The sequence below is a fragment of the Entelurus aequoreus genome, linkage group LG26, assembly GCF_033978785.1.
Source record: "Entelurus aequoreus isolate RoL-2023_Sb linkage group LG26, RoL_Eaeq_v1.1, whole genome shotgun sequence".
NCBI lineage: Eukaryota > Metazoa > Chordata > Actinopteri > Syngnathiformes > Syngnathidae > Entelurus > Entelurus aequoreus.
This window is the reverse complement of record NC_084756.1, coordinates 27194317-27216118: the sequence shown is the minus strand read 5'-3', so window position 1 is coordinate 27216118 and position 21802 is coordinate 27194317. Positions and strand designations below refer to the sequence as shown.

General features: G+C 40.4%; 1 protein-coding gene across 1 annotated transcript in view; it reads right to left on the bottom strand.

The window, feature by feature from the left end:
• Positions 1-4588, bottom strand: part of col7a1 (collagen, type VII, alpha 1) — a 183701-nt gene extending 179113 nt beyond the window's left edge. The window contains exon 1 of the mRNA XM_062037815.1: positions 4551-4588. The gene's annotated coding sequence lies outside the window, so the exon portion shown is untranslated. The remainder of the gene's footprint in view (positions 1-4550) is intronic.
• Positions 4589-21802: the final 17214 nt, after the last annotated feature.

Genomic DNA, 21802 nt, shown 5'->3' with positions numbered 1-21802 from the left:
TATATATTTGTTTTAATAGGGTTTCTCTGAGAAGCCTGTGTTTTACTAATGTTTTCAAATGTTGTAAAAATGTGCAGATTAAATCTTACATTTCAACATTTCTGTCAACGAAGATTTGTGTCAGCCTGCGACACATAGTCATTTTGATAGTAGGCTAATATAGCTAATATAGACACTTATATCATGTGTTGACTTCGTTATATCACTTATAGAAGGCTTTTAATTTTTTGCGGCTCCAAACAGATTTGTTTTTGAATTTATGGCTCTTTTAACATTTTGGGTTGCCGACCCCTGATGTAGATCATATCTGCTGTACACATTTATTTTAGAAAAGAGAAGTGTGGGATACTTCTAATGTTGCCTTATTTTTATTTGACTTTATTAAATGTCCAGGTAGAATTTTTTTTTTTTTTTTAAACGTTTTCTTACAGGTAAAATATGAATGTATCAGACGTGTTTATCTATGTTATGGAGTAGAGATGCGCGGTTTGCGGACACAACCGCGGAGTCCGCGGATAATCCGCGGGTCGGGCGGATGCATGACGAAAAAAATAGATTTTAAATAGATTCGGGCGGGTGGCGGTTGAACCAATTCGGCAATATATATACATAGTTAAATGTTGGTACCCACATACGAAAAACGAGCAGCACTCTTTGAAACAGGCAATTATTCATCAGGCACTGCTGCAGCTGTCACGCCAAATTTCTTCCCCCCTACAAAAACTCCCCCCCCCCCCCCCCCCCCCCCCCCCATTTACTTCCAGGCCTGCGTCCAATAAAGTCACAAAGTTGCCGGGGGTCCTTAACCGGCACGCGACTGTCCTGTTTCGCCTGTACAAAAAAAACAATAATCGATTTCTTCAGATTCCAGCAGCTGTCAAAGACGAAGTATCCTTCCAGCGACGGGCAGTCAAAGCCGAAGTGCTATCGATCGCTGTCAATGACGTAAGAGGAAACATGACCACGGAAGTAAAAGGGGCGGGGGGAGGTTTTTGTAGGGGGAAGAAATTTGGCGAGACACAGCACAACACAACACAACAGAAGAAGAAGAAAAAAATAAAAAGATTGCAACGCCGGCAGCAAACGTGGTACGCGACAAACTAAAAAAGGGAATACTAAAGACCAGGGAAAAAAAATAACAATAATAGTCAACACTTTCTTAATGGAAATGACAATAATATTATAATAATGATAAATAATATTATCACGCATTAATATCTCTTAGCCTCTAATGCGTGGCCAAGAGATATTAATGCGTGGCACGCATTGAATGTCTCTGCTGCATTGGATCAGTCTCCTTTCTTTAACAGGCAAAAGCTTTCTAACCTCACTAATGCCTTGCATCGTCTATATTAGATATATAACAACGGGTGGGTGGCGGGTGGCGGGCGGTTGTGGTTTTGATAAAATGTTAGTTCGGGTGGATGGCGGGTGGATGATGACTTTTGTGATGCGGTTGCGGATGAAATAATTGCCTATCCGCGCATCTCTATTATGGAGGAATGTAGTTAATCATAGAACTGGCACCCAATGTTATTATAATATTGATTTTGAATCAAATATTACCCTCAAGAATCGAAATCAATTTAATTGTGCGGTGCCCATAGATTCATATCCTTAATTGCTAATATTACACGTTGTGAGTCTGCACAGTCACTACACCGCCCCTCAGACCTTGTCTTGACCCTTAATCGGGGTTGAGTGCTTGACGTGCAATTTCCTGCATGTTTTACAAAAAATGTAACTCTGCGAGCATACACAACCATTGCTGACCTAATAATAACTAGTTAGCTTCTTTTGTTACGAATTTGTAGGGTTAGGAGCTAGCCAATGCAGAGTAAACGTAAGAGCATAATACTGTCTTTAGGCTACGTTCACACTGCTGGTCCATTCCGATTTATTTTGCCCTTATGTGATATACCGTATTTTTCGGACTATAAGTCGCAGTTTTTTTCATAGTTTGGCCGGGTGCGCCTTATACTCAGGAGCGACTTATGTGTGAAATTATTAACACATTAGCGTAAAATATCAAATAATATTATTTAGCTCATTCACGTAAGAGACTAGACGTATAAGATTTCATGGGATTTAGCGATTAGGAGTGACAGATTGTTTGGTAAACGTATAGCATGTTCTTAATGTTATAGTTATTTGAATGACTCTTACCATAATATGTTACGTTAACATACCAGGCACGTTCTCAGTTGGTTATTTATGCCTCATATAACGTACACTTATTCAGCCTGTTCACTATTCTTTATTTATTTTAAATTGCCTTTCAAATGTCTATTCTTGGTGTTGGGTTTTATCAAATACATTTCCCCAAAAAATGCGACTTATACTCCAGTGCGACTTATATATGTTTTTTTCCTTCTTTATTATGCATTTTCGGCCGGTGCGACTTATACTCTGGAGCGATTTATAGTCCGAAAAATACGGTATATCTGATTTATTTCCAATCCCAACTTTTAAAAATCTTTTGTATGTGGATATGAATCAACTACGTACACAAGCAACTCACATGTCACCGAAAAGCAACAATTGTCATAATTTGTTGCCAAAATAAACCGTCACAAGAAGAAATTGTAGAGGAATGAGCGGAAGACAGGCATAAAGTAGATGTTTTAAAAACTCACGTCAAAGTCCTGTGACTCCCGGCGCCGACTGCTCGTCCACACGCTCCTGGAAATCCTGTTTTTTCTTTATAACGTGAACGACTACATAAAAATATGGGATTTACCAAAAATGGGGTATTATACTCTGCAGAGTGAACGTAGGCAGAGTCCCATTCCTTCCACTGCGTGGCCAAGAATTCAACAATTGGGTGGAGGTTCCAATGCTGCAAATTTACCATTTGGTGTGTGTTGAGTGCGTCATCCAGGTACTGAAGGTGCGCTGCTTCTTGTCATACCTTTCGCCGAAACACATGAATGCACTCAAAACGCTAACTAAAGTGCGCGGATTGAACACAGCCATATACTGTAGTACCCTCAATTACACTGTATTGCCAAAAGTATTTGTCCACCTGCCTTTACTCACATATGAACTTGAAGTGCCATCCCGTGGAATTGTCCAAAATGTTTTGGTATCCTGGAGCATTCAAAGTTCATTTCATTGGAACTAAGGGGCCAAGCCCAACTCTTGAAAAACAACCCCACACCATAATTCCTCCTCCACCAAATTTAACACTCGGCACAATGCAGTCCCAAATGTAGCGTTCTCCTGGCAACCATTTGCCATGAATTGATTAACGTGGACCCCGACTTAAACAAGTTGAAAAACCTATTCGGGTGTTACCATTTAGTGGTCAATTGTACGGAATATGTACTGTACTGTGCAATCTACTCATAAAAGTTTCAATCAAACAATCAATCAAAAAACCTCCAAACCCAGACTGGTCCATCTGATTGCCAGATGGAAAAGCTAAATTATCAGTCCAGAGAAGGTGTCTCCACTGCTCTAGAGTCCAGTGGCGACGTGCTTTACACCACTGCATCCCACGCTTTGCATTGGACTTGGTGATGTATGGCTTAGATGCAGCTGCTCGGCCAAAGAAACCCTTTCCATGAAGCTCTCTGCGTACTGTACGTGGGCTAATTGGAAGGTCACATGAAGTTTGGAGCTCTGTAGCAACTGACTGTGCAGAAAGTCTTTGCACTATGCGCTTCAGCATCCACTGACCCCTCTCTGTCAGTTTACGTGGCCTACCACTTCGTGGCTGAGTTGCTGTTATTCCCCAACTGTTCACTTTTCTTATAATAAAGTTGACTTTGGAATATTTAGGAGCGAGGAAACTTCACGACTGGATTTGTTGCACAGGTGGCATCCTATGACAGTTCCACGCTGGAAATCACTGAGTGGCCCATTCTTTCACAAATGTTTGTAGAAACAGTCTCCATGCCTGAGTGCTTGATTTTATACACCAGGCCAAGTGATTAGGGCACCTGATTCTCATCATTTGGATGGGTGGCCAAATACTTTTGTCAATATAGTGTACCTCATCTTCTTGCCTGTGTCTTTGCTTTTCCTCAGCTGCCCTTTGGGCCACGCTGCATACTCACTGTTCAAATCTATTGGTTCTGGATCTTTTCCTTATTTCGTTGTATTTTGTCTCAATGGATAATCGCACTTGTATTGTGATTGTAGATTAAAAATATGTTTCATTCACAGTCCACTCTAAATCCAATTGTTACATCTACAAGTCTCGAGTTAAGAGACATCATTGCTAGATGTTGTTGAGGTCCAAAATTGACTCCACACAAAGGGGTTGACTCACATGTTGGCAAATATTCAATGAGGTGTCACTCTGTGGTGGGTTTTGTATTCAACAGTCATTTTCTTTTCCACTTGATCAACACACTGTTGTGCGTGAGTGGATTTGCATCCGTCAGTGAGTAAATCCAGACTGGAGACCTCATGTTGTCTGACAAACATCTTAGTGGTTTTTCGTTTGCATAGTGTTATCCTTCAGGAGCACAGATCGTAACTTTGAATGTTTCTGCCAGACGGACACAAAGAAAGGAAGCGGTCTTTCCATTGTGTGTCCTCACCAAGTTCTCTCTTGCCCAGCTGAACAGTCAGGAGCCGGGCCAATTTTGATAGGCTGCAGCTTGTCCCCAAATACCGCCTGTCCTGTTGTATAGCAGTCACCTCTTTGGCTTTGTTCATGGCTGCAGGGAAAGTACGTGGAAAAATAGACAATCATTTTAGACAGTGAAAATATAACATTATTATGCAAACTGAAAGGTTAAGACATCTAACAATTTGACTTTTTTACCTTTGGTCCTGATGTCAGTCAACTGCTCCTCTCTCATTATGTATGTTTCAACCTTCAAAGTGAGATTCCAATGGAAGCTGCAATTGTCTATCCTTGTACGGTATTTTACATTGTTTTAATGTGTTTGTATCACCCTGTCCTTAAAGTGCTACTCTTTCCAGCTTGACACTTCCGACAAAAATACAGCAGTACCTCGGTGTTCGCTCCAAAAAGTTGTCACGACTTGGTTCTTGGGTCTTGTTTCTCCGGAAGGCAACGGAAAGTTGGCGCCAGACGTGAATTTAAATACATTATTTATTTTAACACTAATAAACTACAAAAAAAGGAAGCAAACAAAAGGCGCGCACAAAGGCGGAAATACAAAACTTGGGTATAAACACAAAACTTGCACAAAGGCAGAAACTATGAACAATAAAACAAAAACACAAACTGTGGCATTAATAAACAAAAACTTACTTGGCAAAGAACTGTGAACATGACATGAAGTAGAGGGATGAAAAAGTGCGAGGTCGCCAGGGTGAACAACAGAAACAGACAGATTTAAATAGTGACATGATCAGTGAAAACAGGTGCGTGACTCGAAACGTGAAACAGGTGCGTGACAAGACAGGTGAAAACTAATGAGTTGCTATGGAAACAAACAAAACAAGGAAGTGCAACCAGGAACTAAAAAGAGTCCAAAAAACAAACACATGGCCAAAACAAAAACATGAACAGACATGACAAAAGTCAGACGAAGACAAACCAAAGCCATTTTTTCCCATCAGAAATTATGTTTATCAGTGTTAATTTTGACATCGTTTTTTTAATTTCGTTTTAGTCAGTCTTTCAACAAAGATGTATTTTAGTTGTAGTCAAATTTCAGTCATCTAAATTAAATTAAGTTTTAATCAAATAAATTCCTAAAGAATTTAGGAACCCCACTAACCCCTCTGCACGGTGGAATAGGGGTTAGTGCGTCTGCCTCACAATCCGAAGGTCTTGGGTTCGATCCTGCGCTCGGGATCATTCTGTGTGGAGTTTGCATGTTCTCCCCGAGACTGCGTGGTACTCCGGCTTCCTCCCACCTTCAAAAACATACACCTGGGGATAGGTTGATTGGCAACACTAAATTGGCCCTAGTGTGTGAGTGTGAATGGTGTCTGTCTATCTGTGTTGGCCCTGTGATGAGGTGAAGACTTGTCCAGGGTGTACCCCGCCTTCCGCCCGAATGCAGCTGAGATAGGCTCCAGCACCCCTGTGACCTCGAACGGGACAAGCGGTAGAAAATGGATGGATGGAATTCCTAAACATTTTTGTGGACTAAAATATCAAATATACAGAAGAACGCATCTTTGAAGTGGTCTTTGTCTCTGCAACCCGACCGGTTCTAGAAGACCCGATTATTCCACACATGCCCCGAAGACTACGTCACTTCCTGTCAACTTTTTTTGCAGCAGTTATGTTCGTGCACGCCCTCACTATAACTATGGTTATCTTTTTTTTTTGGTAATGTTTATGTCAAGAACAAACCGTACGGATCCGTAAAAGGGAACTGCACTTTTGAGGGGAATTTTGCCTATCCTTTACAATCATTATGAGAGACATGACGATGGATGTTATTCTTTTTTTTTTTTTGCATTCTAAATATTGAAGAAACGCGATCAAAAATTTGCTTACAATGGAGCCTTTGAGAACCGCGCAATTCTGCCTATAAAGCCCTTAAAAAACATCCAAACACCTCCATTGCGGTTTTACATACATGATATAAGTATATAGTATGTAATGTAGTAACGGGCACATTTATAATAACATTTAATATTATGTATTTTGCTCATTTTAAGCATAAGCGGTGCATTAATTTAAAAACGCATCACTTTTGCTTTTTTTTTCTTCATCACTGATTACTGCTTACTACAGACTTCATGAGAGCCAACAAACATAATAAAAAAACATCACTTACTGTGTATTGTCTGTGGTCATTAGGATGCCGACAGCTGGGATGTTTTTATATTCCCATTTAAATGAAAAATGACTCATAATCCTCACAAAGAAACGGGGTGGGTGGAACAAAGCCTTTTTTCGTGTCGTTGTCAGCATTTCAGAGCCCTAAATGGCTGTCAAAGTGTCCCAAATTGTCAGAGTACCTCCTCAGACTTCTTCTGTCCAGGTGAGATGCACGATTTATGATCTAGAATTAAACTTCCAGAGAGCGAGGAAGCGAGAAAGCAGCACACCACTTGATGATTATTTTACAGTCGTACTCAATAAAAAAGTACAAAGACTGAGACACAAAGCGTGGAACTCTTTGTTTGGGAATTCAATTACGCGAAATGATAAACAGGCAAACGGACGAGTTTGTTACAAACAATGTTTAGTTGTACAATAACTGAGATGATGAGTAGAGTTTGCATGTTCTCCCTGTGGCTGCGTGGGTTCTTTCCGGGTACTCCGGCTTCCTCCCACCTCCAAAAACATGCACCTAGGGATAGGTTGATTGGCAACACTAAATTGGCTCTAGTTTGTGAATGTGAGTGTGAATGTTGTCTATCTGTGTTGGCCCTGCGATGAGGTGGCCACTTGTCCAGGGTGTGCCTCACTTTCCACCGGAGTGCAACTGGGATAGGCTCCAACCCCCCGACCCCGAGAGAGAAAAGCAGTAGAGAAGGGATGGATGGATGGGTGTACGAAAACCAAATCATACAAAACGTGGTGTTCGTAAACCGATGTAGCTGCAGTTTCTAATGTTGGTAATAAGTTACTACAACTACCATTGTGCGAGTAAAACAGGTTAAACAGAAAAGTAAATTAAGATTATTAATCGTACTATTTCAAAAATTACACCAAAACTTTAACTGTTATCATGAATTACATGCATGTCTTGAATTAACTCCATGGGTTTGTTTTCAATAAATCAATCAATCAAAGTTATAATATAATTTGAAATTTAATATTATAATTATAATAGTTTTAATACAAGTGCATCCCCTAATCTGAATCCACATCCGGGCAAGAAAAAACTTCAAAAGCCCGAGATGGCAAAAAGAAAAAACATTGAAAGGGGACACGGATGTGGGGACCCCCTTTCCTGATTGACTGGCTGCAATGGATGCCGGGTTTAGATTTTTCTTTAGCTTTTCCTGGGCCAAGAAGTGTCCTGTAACGCTAGACCAGAAGGGTAGCAGAAATGGAAAAAAACAAAAATTTAATGAAACCACAGAACCAGAATTTAAACTTATTTTAACATACTCTATTGTTGGTATTGTTTTGATCACTGATTATTTGTTTGTTAGTTAGCACGATGACACAAAAACAGATTCTTATGTGGATAAGTGGAACACGTGTTAAGCAGAAACCTTATTAAGTTTGGTGAGAATCTGTCAAAAATATTTTTACTTAGTCACGATGGAAGCGTTTTCTCCGCCCTGCGATATTGTTGGTAGAAACCGTTTGTCTCACCAAAAACCTGGCATGTTTTCCTCCATGAATCACAAAGTAGCCTGCTAACCAACATACAGTATAACAAAAGCAGGATGTTACCCCAGCAGGCACAAGATATTGATACAATGTTGATTATTCATGCATGTCCTTTAGAGCTGACAAAATAGTTGCATAGTTGTATTTGCAAATTGAGACAACTGTCATAATCTGTTGGTGGTGAACACCAAGATGCAGAGATGGCAGGCGTAGCGCAGGAAAACATGACATTAATGTCAAAATGCAGGGAAAACCGGAACTAGGAACCAGGAAACAGGAAACAATCATCGAGCCCTGACTGGAGGGCGAGGCAGGCATAAATAGCAGCCAGCTGACTGACAACAGGTGTGGCCAGGCTGCCAATCAGCAGCAGGTGAGGAGAAACAAGGAGGAAATGGAACCAAAATTAGAGCGCTGACAGGAAATAAACACCAACCAAGGAAACACAACCCGACGTGAATGTGACAAAGCGTCACAACAACGTTAATGTCTAACGTTAGATCAACGTTGTTGGTTGCGAAATAACCAAATTTCAAGGATCAAATCAACGTCACAACTTGACATTGAATACATTTCGTCAAAAAGAAATGCCATTAAGAACACAATTAAATTTGACTTAATCTCAGTGTTTCTACAAACCAATTAAACTTTAAGTCACATTGTTTCAATGTTGTATTTGTGTTGTAGAATATTGGTTGGAAAATGAACACATTTCAATGGTCAAATCATCGTCAGAACCCAACATTGATTAAACGTTGTCAAAAAGTATGTTGTTACAACTTTGTAGATGTGTTGTAGAATATTGGTTGTGAAATTAACAAAATTCAATGGTCAAATCAACGTCAGAACCTCCATCCAGAACCTGACACATCAAAAAGCATATTGTTCCTACGTTAAGTCTGAGTTGCTCAACGTCAGGACCTAATTCAACAAGTTCTCAACTGTCACGTTATGGTCGCATTGCGGCAATAAACGTGTCCTCAGGATGCAAAAAGGTAAGGCAGAAGGCAGCAGAAGGCGGCATGCAGGTAAGCAAGTGCTTTAATTATGTATCAAATTGCACAATGAAGTGCACCAAGAACATGTAACCAAATAGCATAAGCAAACTAACAAAAAGCCACAGGAATACAGGTAATCAGACACAACGTAATTGTCACTTAGCGCGAACACACCCTCTTAAGGCGAGACTGGAATTGGCGTCGGTCCCACCGGAGACGAGACTGTAATCGGCGTCGGAGCCACTGGAAGCAGAACATAGGAAGAATACTACTAAACTATGACCCGGGCAACGGGTCATGACACTCAACCTTGTTTCAATGTCTTGTGCTTGCTGGGTTATTGACAATATTTTATGTTGCACCACTTCTGCCACATTCTAGTCAGAGTGCAGGAAGCTTATTGCAGAAACTGATTCTTGCTGTATTGTGAAATATTAAAAAACCTCAATCAGACACTGCTAACGGAGTGAGTAAGTGACACTCGTTTATTGAACATTCATTTATAAGGCGCTCTAAGAATGGGTACTGAACTTAGTACTTTTATAGGTACCGACCGAATTTCGTCGGTATTACCCATCCAGGGAAAATAGAAGTATACCATATTTCGATATATTTGTTGCACGTGATGTCACGTCCTGCTCAAGCACTTGGCCAGCAAACAGGTGTATTCGTAGCAGACTGCCTTACGGTGCAATGTTCTATACCAACAAAGCAAGCATGTGCTAGCTCGATACTAATTTACATTGTATATGCCATACACATGCTTCGCATTAGGGATTTTACGTGGCGATTTCTACACCTCCAAATTTGGTAATGAAACTACACCTAAGATGCATGTTACAATTGAACAGCTACTGTACACTACTAATAGTATAGACATTTTGTAGGAGTCAACAAAGGACAAGACTGGCACATTCAACATATGGTAAAGATTACTCCCTGACTATGGCAGAACATTCTTGAATAATTGCATTAATATAAGTTCCTGGACGAATGTAGGCATACAAACAAACTCACGTACACTATGATGGTTGCGGTTTAAATATAGAAACTGTTATGGTAGCCAAATGTTAAGGAAAAGTCTAAATGAACAAACCAGGTGCTGTGCCAAGTGCCCCTCCAGGCTAAATTGGGGCTGTCAACAGATTTTTATGCCTTTGCTACCGTACAATTTTTTCCACACGTTTTTATTTATATCAAGTGATTTTTTTTTTTTTTTTTAATAAAACATAATACATTTTTGCCGGGATTCGATTCCTGTCCAGCACGACTAACACGTGCGCCACAGGAGACAATAACAGTGATTAGAGAAATTTGCCATTATATTCCTATCAATAACTGAGCGTGATGGGGGTAGTAATAGGTTGTGGTAAAATTTCAAATGAAGCGCTCAGTCATTCATTAATTGACATTTTACATGCACTTAGTGCATGTTTTTCCTTCAAGGATGGACGGCCCCGGCTGTACCGTGATGGTAAAGGTCCCTCAGCTGGCATCAGTCCAATACAAACACTATTACACGATGTTAACAAGCTATACTCTTCCTTGTCAATCTCCATGTTCTCATTCATTTCAGACTGAAGTCTGCACATTCCAGATTGACAATACAAATACATCTCCACGGTATCATTTTGCCAAATGATTCCTATAAGCGAAATCTAGTGTTCTCTTTGGACACGGCTCATTTACTGCTGCACTTAAGCTTGTTTAAAGTACACTTGCTTGAAATGTGTCCCCAGTGACCTGCGTTGAAAACAAAGCAACATCTGACATTGATTCGGTTTCTAAAACGAGCGTGCTTGCGTGTCTGAACACACTGATGTTGAACGTCTGTCTGTCTGTGATGATTCAACACTCGGGAGGAGGGGCGTTCTTTTCCTCACTAATAGCACTTCTGAATACGGAAAGCGTCACGATTGATCAAAGGGAAAATGAATAGGAAATATACTAACAATGAGAGACTGTGTTTATACGATGTCGCTCATATTACTTGCAGATGCAGTATCAAACATTTGCTTGGTGTGGTCCTGCGTTTACTGGAATTCAGGCTATTTAGGATAATACCAAGTTACTTTTACCCCCATGCCATAACTCTCTATAACAACAGGGTTTAAAGGCTTTAAAATGTGTGTTGACTTGCAAAAACAGTGGGATGACTGACAGTCAGACCTGCCATGCTCTTTGGTAAAGGTAATGCATGTGTTTGCAGATGCACATCAACCTATGCAAGTTAAGTTAAAAAAACTTTCACGTTCTAACATTCTTACTTGAACTACAAAGCGGCAAAAAATATGCCATTTGCAACTGATAAAACTTTAGAAGGTATAACGAATTAGAAAAAAAGTGAATACTTTTTAAATGAAGTTGTCCATACTGATGTGTTAGTTAACATTTAATCTCTTTATTTATTGTAGTTTACACTCTTTTAACCAACCAAAATGTGTGTTGTATAAGGGCCATTACACTAAGTCTGTACCACCGTGTCCACAGTAAACTACACTACCGTTCAAAAGTTTGGGGTCACCCAAACAATTTTGTGGAATAGCCTTCATTTCTAAGAACAAGAATAGACTGTCGAGTTTCAGATGAAAGTTCTCTTTTTCTGGCCATTTTGAGCGTTTAATTGACCCCACAAATGTGATGCTCCAGAAACTCAATCTGCTCAAAGGAAGGTCAGTTTTGTAGCTTCTGTAACGAGCTAAACTGTTTTCAGATGTGTGAACATGATTGCACAAGGGTTTTCTAATCATCAATTAGCCTTCTGAGCCAATGAGCAAACACATTGTACCATTAGAACACTGGAGTGATAGTTGCTGGAAATGGGCCTCTATACACCTATGTAGATATTGCACCAAAAACCAGATATTTGCAGCTAGAATAGTCATTTACCACATTAGCAATGTATAGAGTGTATTTCTTTAAAGTTAAGACTAGTTTAAAGTTATCTTCATTGAAAAGTACAGTGCTTTTCCTTCAAAAATAAGGACATTTCAATGTGACCCCAAACTTTTGAACGGTAGTGTAAATAAATAATGCATGAAATTGTCTGAATTTTATTTGATTTTTTATTAATCGAGGTGTCTTGCACATTGGTCTCATTGCATATATAATTAAATACAATTTAAAACCTCCTAAAATTTCACTTTATAGTGAAATATAATTATTTATATCCTTAAGAAATGTTAAATACTTTTTTACATATTTTGGTTACTCCTTATTGCAACTATACTTTAAATAAGAGGTTTTTAACGTTTCCACTACAGAGGGGCTTGGGATTCCACTTAAGTATTTACAATGAATTAGTAATCTTACGCTTTAATTTAAACATAGTCAATAATTACAACCATCGGTACAGAAAGGATCAATTAACCAATCAAACAAGATGGATAGCCCTTAATCACAAATGTCTCAAAGGGCTGCACAAGCTACAACGACATCCCTGATCTCACATCAGGGCAAGAAAAAACTCAACCCAATGGGAACAACGTGAAACCCTAGAAAGGACCGCAGATGAGGGATCCCAAAGGTATCCGGGTGTCTGGAACACACAGGCTTGGTCACACAGCTCATCAGGAAAGCCAGGCAGAACAAGGGTGACCTGGGTGCACTGTGGCTGGACTTCACAAACGCCTCCGGATAAATATCCCACCACCTGGCCGAAGAAGCTTTGAACCGGCATCACATCCCGAAGACGTTCAGAGACCTCAACCTGGACTACTATACCAACTTCCGTCTGAGAGTCTCTTTCGGAACAACAACCTTCGAGTGGCACAAGCTTGAAAAGGGGATCATCACCGGATGTACTGTACGATCTCGGTCATCCTCTTTCCCCTCGCCATGAACATGCTGGTGAAGTCTGTGGAAATTCGGTGTAGGAGGTCCCTCACTAAGTCTGGAGGTCAACAACCACCCATTCGAGCCTTCATGGACAACCCGACATTGACAACTACATCTGTCCCAGGCTGCAGGTGGATCCTGAACGGCCTTGAGGAGATGATTTCCTGGGCTCACACGAGCTTCAAGCCGCCTAAGTTGAGATCATTCAAACTGAAAAAGGGAAAGGTTACTGGCAAGTTCTGCTTCTCACTTGGCACCACTAAAATACCATCACTCGCTGAGGAACCCGTGAAAAGCTTGGAAACGGTGTTCAGCTGCAGTCTAAAAGACGCAGCTTCCATAGAGGCGACCAAGCAACACCTGGCTCACCGAAGTGGACAAATCTGACCTCCCTTACCCAAGTCAAGGCCTGGATTTATCAGCATGGTATTTTCCCTCGGATCCTCTGGAACCTATTGGTCTATGAAGTCTCCATTCCAGCAGTGTTAGGCTTTGACAAGTGGAGCAGCAGGTTTCTGTGCAAATGGTTGGGACTGCCGCGAAGCCTGAGCAGCTTTTTTTTGTAGGAGAACAACAAGCTGAAGCTCCCCATCAGCAGCCTGAGTGAGGAGTTCATGGTGACGCAGTCCAGGGAGTTGCTACATTTATCAAGAGTCCAGTCAGTCTAGTCTTCAATTCCCAGGCGGGGATTGAAGTCAAGAATGGGTGCAAGTGGAGAGCTGTAGAGGCGGTGGACGTAGCAGAAGTAAGACCACGGCAAAAGGTGTTGATCTGCACAGTGGCACAGGTAACAGCTGGTCTAGGCAGCAGCAGAACACCTCGCTACGACAAGGCGCATGGGACAGAGAGAAGGCTGCTGATCTTTGAGGAGGTGCGAGCAGGTGTTGAGGGGAAGCGAGCCAGCCAGATGGTGGAAATGCGGCAGCAGTGAGCCTGGACGAGATGGGAGCAAGCCGCATAGCGCAAGGTCAAATGGACCAAGCTCTGGAAAGTTAAACCACCTGCGTTTAACTTTTTTCTCACCTTTTTAGGGGCGCCGGAAGTTGGCTGACCCGTCAGCGTTCCCGTTCTGTCTCCCTGTAATGTATGTCTGCTCTTGAATGGGATTGTGCTGAAAATCTGAATTTCCCCTCGAGGACTAATAAGTATATGATTGATGAAGTTTCCTGAAGCAATTACCAAGACAAGTTTAAGGCCGGACATCGTTCTCACCTTAGTAGCCTACAAACATGTGATTGTCTTGGAGCTCACTGTGCTGTGGGAGGACCGTGTGGATGAAGCTAACAAAAGGAAGAGGGTAAAGTATGCTGAGCTAGTGGAGGAGTGTTGGAGCAAAGTTTGGCGGACACGATGCCAACCCATCGAAGTGGATACCAGGGATTTGTTGGCCAAACCCTGCGCAGGGACTACAAAATGCTAGCCATTACAGAGCAGAAGTGGTGTCAAGGTGGCTCTGGATCAAGAGGGGAGAAGCGTGGCATGTAGGGTAGCGCTACATGGACGCAAGCTGGGGCTTGATCAACCCCAGCTGGGTCACCTGGTGCAGGGGGGCTGATTGTTGATAGTCCGAAACCCTCTGTGATCCCAGGGTACATCCCTGACGATGTGTCCAGGGGCACCAAACGATGTAGCTAAAACTATGTTTACAACCTTGTCAAATGATATGAGACCATGTGTTAATCACAAAGATTATTATGTATTTACCACATAAACTTTAGGCTCAGGACAGCCTAATTAAAAAAATAAGTACTAACCAAATATACTGCAGAAGGGACTCAAGTAACTGACAAAAAATAAATTTACAAACAGTTATATTGTGCTTAAATAAATAAACTAAGTAATTAATCCACATGTTTCTTCAATAAACTGACAATAAAATTAAAGTGTAAATGAAAATATCCTGTTTCACAAGCTCAATGATTGACGCTAACGTGGAGCCGCACACCAATGATTGACAGCACGCAGCAGGTGACCAATCAGTGGTCAGATGGATGAAGGCGGAGTGGAGAATTGGCCTCCAAACGGCAGAATGAATCACGAACACGTAAAATAAACAAAAAAATTAGAGAAATCAAACATTTTTTTACACCGGACGGCGTTGGTTTGATCTTTAGCGTGGAGATACGAGGTAAGCATTGAGCTGAATCATAATACGATCTTGACATACCGAATAAAATATTTTTTCCTAAAATATTTTGTACATTAAACAATTGGTAACATATAAATTCATCAAATTTACTCTCTCATCAGCCGTTGTCAGTCCACTGCTGGACGAAAGCCTCAGCATGTTTCTGCCATAGTGAACGATCTCTTAGCACCCCCTGTTCCTTGCCTTAGCGAACCGCCATCTTGGTCTGGAGCTCTGGAACTGCTGGGGACTGGGGGCCGTCTTCTTGGCGTACTCTTCATGCTGGTTATTAGCCTACACCTTCCACGCTGGCTTTATATCAGAGATCCTTCTCCTAGACTAATTGCCTTACTGGGCTGTTGAACTTAGTCTGTCCTGTTGGTTATCCGCGCCCCAATTACCCAGGGACCCGCTCAGCTTTATGGCGCTGACCGCCCGCCAGTCACAAGAGAAGGTGTTATGATCCGCTGCCCGGATCATATTTCTGTTTACGTTTTCTAGTCACTTGTGTTTTTCTGTTAGTCTTGATCTCTTTCTAGTTCCTGTTTAAGCACTTCTGAGTTTGGTTACCATAGTTACTGATTACTTTCACCTGCCGCGGGTGTTCCCGACGCGCACCTGTTTTTCCTTACTGTCATCAGTATATAAGCCTGCCTTTCCATTCAGTCTGTCTGGCATCGTAATTTGTTTTCATACAACAGTTGACGACTTTTGTTTCCTGCGCTTTAGCTGCTAGTTTTCACACTAGGCTATTTTGGCTTGCTAGCTCCCACGCTAGTCCTTTAGTTTTGTACCTTAAGTGCTATGAGCACGTTTTTCTTTGTTCCTGTCTGATTTATGTTTAAATAAATCATTCTTTACCTGCAAGCTGTGTCCGAAGCCCGTCTGCATTCCTGAGAGAACGAACACCCGCACCCGGTCGTCACAGAAGGTGCAAACGGTTCTTTGTGTGCATTTTATAGACGTTAGTTGGGACTCACTAACCCCACACACAACCTCCCATCTCATGCCTGGATGTAGTTTAACGTCATACCCAAGACCATTAGTCAAATTTACTAACAATTATCAAATCAAACTATTTATATAGCACTATTCAAACACAGGCAAGCGGCAAACACAAAGTGCTGTACAAAACAAAACAAACAAAAGTGGCCTTGTGGTTAGACTGTCCGCCCTGAGATCGGTAGATTGTGAGTTCAAACCCCGGCCGAGTCATACCAAAGACTATAAAAATGGGACCTATTACCTCCCCGCTTGGCACTCAGCATCAAGGGTTGGAATTGGGGGTTAAATCACCAAAAATTATTCCCGGGCACGGCCACCGCTGCTGCTCACTGCTCTCCTCACCTCCCAGGGGGTGAAGAAGGGAATGGGTCAAATGCAGAGGACAAATTTCACCACACCTAGTGTGTGTGACAATTATTGGTACTTTGACTTTTAAAAAAAAAAAATTGAAGAAGAGAAGAAAACACACACAGAACTATTGACAATAACAAAGCAACAACAAAACATGGCATGAAGAAAAATTCTACCTTTGAGGCGTCCACAACTAAAATTAACACCATTTAACCCTTGTATTATGTTGAAAAAATTTTACATTGATTATGTTGCGGGTCATTTTGACCCGCACTGTGTAAATGCACTCAAAACAGTCAAGAAAACAGGTTAAACCAATAACAACTTTATTTTAGGTTATATAAACATTTAGAAAAGTGACATACAATACATTATTAATTCCAACACTATATTTAAGAAATACTTTAACTTCAATTTTAACTTCATCCCAGCGAACTTCTACATTTTCAATGTTCTCCAAATTTTCAATGCTCTCCACATGATGGACAGAATGTTACTGTGTGCTTTCTGCGACGTCTGTACAATTTGCTGGTATTCCATTTCTGGTCGACACTTGTGATTTAGGGCTATATAAATAAACATTGATTGATTGATTGATTGATTGCAGTCCACAGGACATAGGCATTGTAAGCAGACACGTCCGCAATGTTGTAGAAAATCACCAAAGGCCAACGGGCTGTCTTGCGCTGTATGTTGCTGTGAGTTTGTCCAGATTGTCAACTCCTCCTTTGGTGGAGTTATAATCCAGGATCATTTGTGGCTTCATGTCTTCTCTTGTGCTCAGAGATGCATCTGTGTGCATTGTACTCATTACAAGAACATTCTTGTTTCTCTTTGGGCAGTATGAAACAACTGTTGCTTTCTCAGTGAAAGCAAATATTGAGGAATGCAGAGGTCTGCCCTGCATCTTCAGAATTTCGGTGGGAAGTTCTGTCTTATTTCTTCTGACTGTTCCCAACATGGTCAGCTTTCTCTTCTGAAGTTCATCTCCAAGGCGGTAGGATGTAAAGAAATGGTCACATGTGATGTTATGACCTTGCAGCCCTTCACTCATTTCCAGCACCACACGCATCCCCTGATTCTTCTCAGATGTTCCTCCAGGTAGCTTTCCAGTGTATACTTGCATATTCCATGCATAGCTGGATTTTGCATCACAGGCTGCCCATATTTTGATGCCATACTTGGCGGGCTTGTTGGGCATGTACTGTCGGAAAGGACAGCGCCCCCTGAATGGAACAAGGCGCTCATCTACAGTAACATGGGCCTTCCATTCTCTTCATTCCATAGACTTGCAGTGGCTTCTCCCTTTGACCTGTACACTCCAGCTAATAACAGAACTCCAATGTAAGCATGCAAGTCAGTCTGATCCAGTGGCTTCCATTTCTCTTGAAACACACGTCTCCCCTCCAAGTTGGTCATTTCCAGTATAATCCTCTCTATTGGTGGGGATATGAAGAGCTGAAATGCTGATTGAATCTCATCAACTCGTGTGACAGCAAATCTTGTAGGACCGGGAGTCTTTTTGATCACATTGGAAGATGATAGTCTGCCTTGGCTTGGGTGTGGTGATGTTGACCATTTTATATTACCGTCCTTAGATGCCCATGTCCCCTCTGTGGATGATGATTGCTGCATTCCTTGGTTTTCATCTGTTGGAGGAACAACGGCAGACTCGTCCTCTGAATCCTCCTCATCGTAGGAAAATTGACAATCTGGATCAGCAATAACATTGTCCTCTGTCTCTGAAAAATCCTCTGTTTCTGGAATATCTTCCTCTACATCACTATCCCAGTTAAAAATCAGGGATAAAGCCTCCTCAGATGTCATCATTCTGGAGCTAATTTTTGGTGAGTTTGTCAAAGAGATGACATGAGAACAGTGACAAGGACAAGTGTGAGAAAGTTCCCTCTCTTCACACACCTGACTCTGGGTCTCAGAGGCAATCAAACTACAAACAATTGTACATCAAAGTAAAAAGTACATCATAGAGACATGTTTATTTTGGATTTGAACAGCTGTTTACCCACATCAAAGCGTCTGGGTCAAAATGACCCGCAACATCATCTTTGTATACAATTCTAGACAGACATTCCACTCCACATCAAAGTGTCCAGATTTTACACACCAGTTCATGACCCTAGATGAGGAAAAGTCACCAAATTTCAGCAAGAAAAAGAAAGGATAACCAGTACTTTCATCAACACAAAAACTGAAATGGGTCAAATTGACCCTTAACATAATACAAGGGTTAAAAAACTATAGCATGAAACATAAGACAAAATATATGTAGACATTAAAATATAAATATTATAAATATTACATTAATAAGTTAATAAAAACATGAGAGAACAATAGTAGAAATATTAATGATTTAGATAGAAAACAACACAATGAAAAATAAAACACAGATGATCAGTAAAAAGCCTGATGAAAAAGGTGTGTCTTTAGCCTTCTTTAAAAAAAAAAAGACAGCCCTCTCTGCATTTTTCTGTGTACTCATAATACTCCAAAAACATGCATCTAATCCCTTCAATTCCCCCCCCAAACCCAAATTAAAATGTTGTCCCTGGTTATTAAGTGTACTGTAGCATCTTCCAAATAGCATTAAACATATGAGCTAACAGTCTTTTCTTCAAAATGTGCTGCAGGCCAATAAAAAACCAAGATCCGGGCCGCATGTGTGCTTTGATCAGCACTGGTTTAGGATGAAGTGAATGGGTTATGTCGTCTCGTCAGGGTTAGTCAGCAGTGAGGAAAAAGTTTAACCCAAGTGGTGCAAGGTGGAGTGACAAATCATCTTATTAATTCTCAGACAGATGACTTTCTTCAGTCATAGACATACAGCATTAGATTCATCATCTCCAATGTGTCTCATATTAACATGACTCAGGCGCAAAAATTAATAAAAATGGTTGACGCCCTCTAGTGTCTAGCGTAGAGTAGAAGCACAGATTTTCTCATTCTATCCCATAGGGTTGAGTTTTTTCTTGCCCTGATGTGGGATCTGAGCCGAGGATGTCGTCGTGGCTTGTGCAGCCCTTTGAGACACTTGTGATTTAGGGCTATATAAATAAACTTTGATTGATGATCAAACCGGATTCTCTTAAGTCGATCGTTTCCTACATTGAGGAAATTTATTTTTTTTCTATGAGTTTTTGGTATTTCTTAACCCAAAAGATTGTAAAGCAAAATTCCCTTTAGTGAGCATCAAAGGATTAACTAAGCAGATTTTTTTAGGGGGATTATTATGTCTTTTGAATGTAAAAATTACATGTTATTAAAGGCTGCGTGATGTATTGTTTTTTTTCTTGCAAACCTTTAAGGGGCCATATTATGCAAAACAAACTTCTTTTTTTTACCAATTGGTACCTGTTTTTGTGTATTTGCGTAAGTCCTGAAAATGTAAAATCAAACCATGGAGGCATGGCGGACATATTTATAAAACAATATTGAAGTGAAAGGGGAAATGCGATAACATTAAAGAATGTTAAAAACCCTAGTCTGTGCAGTAGATTCCTGTTCCAAGACCCCAAGCGAATTACAAAAAAAATGCTAACAATGGATAAAAAGCCTTAAAAATACTTATTTTAGGCACAACTATCCTTAAAATATACATTTCACGCCTATTAAATGCATTTTAAATCACATTTACTCCCTAAGAAACAATTATAGGCATAAACCAGCAGGCACATGACATTGATACAACGATTAGACACACTACCGTTCAAAAGTTTGGGGTCACATTGAAATGTTCTTATTTTTGAAGGAAAAGCACTGAACTTTTCAATGAAGATAACTTTAAACTAGTCTTAACTTTAAAGAAATACACTCTATACATTGCTAATGTGGTAAATGACTATTCTAGCTGCAAACGTCTGCTTTTTGGTGCAATATCTACATAGGTGTATAGAGGCCCATTTCCAGCAACTATCACTCCAGTGTTCTAATGGTACAATGTGTTTGCTCATTGGCTCAGAAGGCTAATTGATGATTAGAAAACCCTTGTGCAATCATGTTCACACATCTGAAAACAGTTTAGCTCGTTACAGAAGCTACAAAACTGACCTTCCTTTGAGCAGATTGAGTTTCTGAAGCATCACATTTGTGGGGTCAATTAAACGCTCAAAATGGCCAGAAAAAGAGAACTTTCATCTGAAACTCGACAGTCTATTCTTGTTCTTAGAAATGAAGGCTATTCCACAAAATTGTTTGGGTGACCCCAAACGTTTGAACGGTAGTGTACATATCCTTTAAAACTGACTTTGAAACAATTTTGGAAAATAGTTGTATTTATAAATTGAGACAACGTTGGTGTCTCGCGATGGATCCACGTTGTTGGTTGGGAAATTACATTTCAATGATCAAATCAACGTCACAACCTGACGTAGTCAAAAAGCATTTTGTTCCAACGTTGTTTTTGTGTCGTAAAATAACCAAAATTCAATAGTCAAATAAATGTCAGAACCCAAAATTGATTAAACGTTATCAAAAAGCATGTAGTTTCAACGTTGTATTTGTGTTGTAAAATAACCAAAATTCAATGGTCAAATCAAAGTCAGAACCCAACATTGATTAAACGTTGTCAAAAAGCATGTAGTTTCAATGTTGTATTTGTGTTGTAAAATAACCAAAATTCAATGGTCAGATCAAAGTCAGAACCCAACATTGATTAAACGTTGTCAAAAAGCATCTAGTTTCAACGTTGTTTTTGTGTGGTAAAATAACCAAAATTCAATAGTCAAATCAACGTCAGAACCCAACAATGATTAAACGTTGTTTTTGTGTTGTAAATAACCAAAATTCAATAATCAAATCAACCCATACATTCTCTACCGCTTGTCCCGTTCGAGGCCGCGGGGGGTACTGGAGCCTATTTCATCTGCATTCGGGCAGAAGGCTGGGTACACCCTGGACAAGTCACCACCCCATCACAAGGCCCAACATTGATTAAACGTTGTCAAAATGCATATAGTTTCAACGTTGTTTCTGTGTCGTAAAATAACCAAAATTCAATTGTCAAACGTCAGAACCCAACATTGATAAAACGTTATCAAAAAGCATGTAGTTTCAACGTTGTATTTGTGTTGTAAAATAACCAAAATTCAATAGTCAAATCAACGTCAGAACCTAACATTGATTAAACGTTGTTTTTGTGTTGTAAAATAACCAAAATTCAATAGTCAAATCAACGTCAGAACCCAACATTGATTAAACGTTTTTGTGTTGTAAAATAACCAAAATTCAATAGTC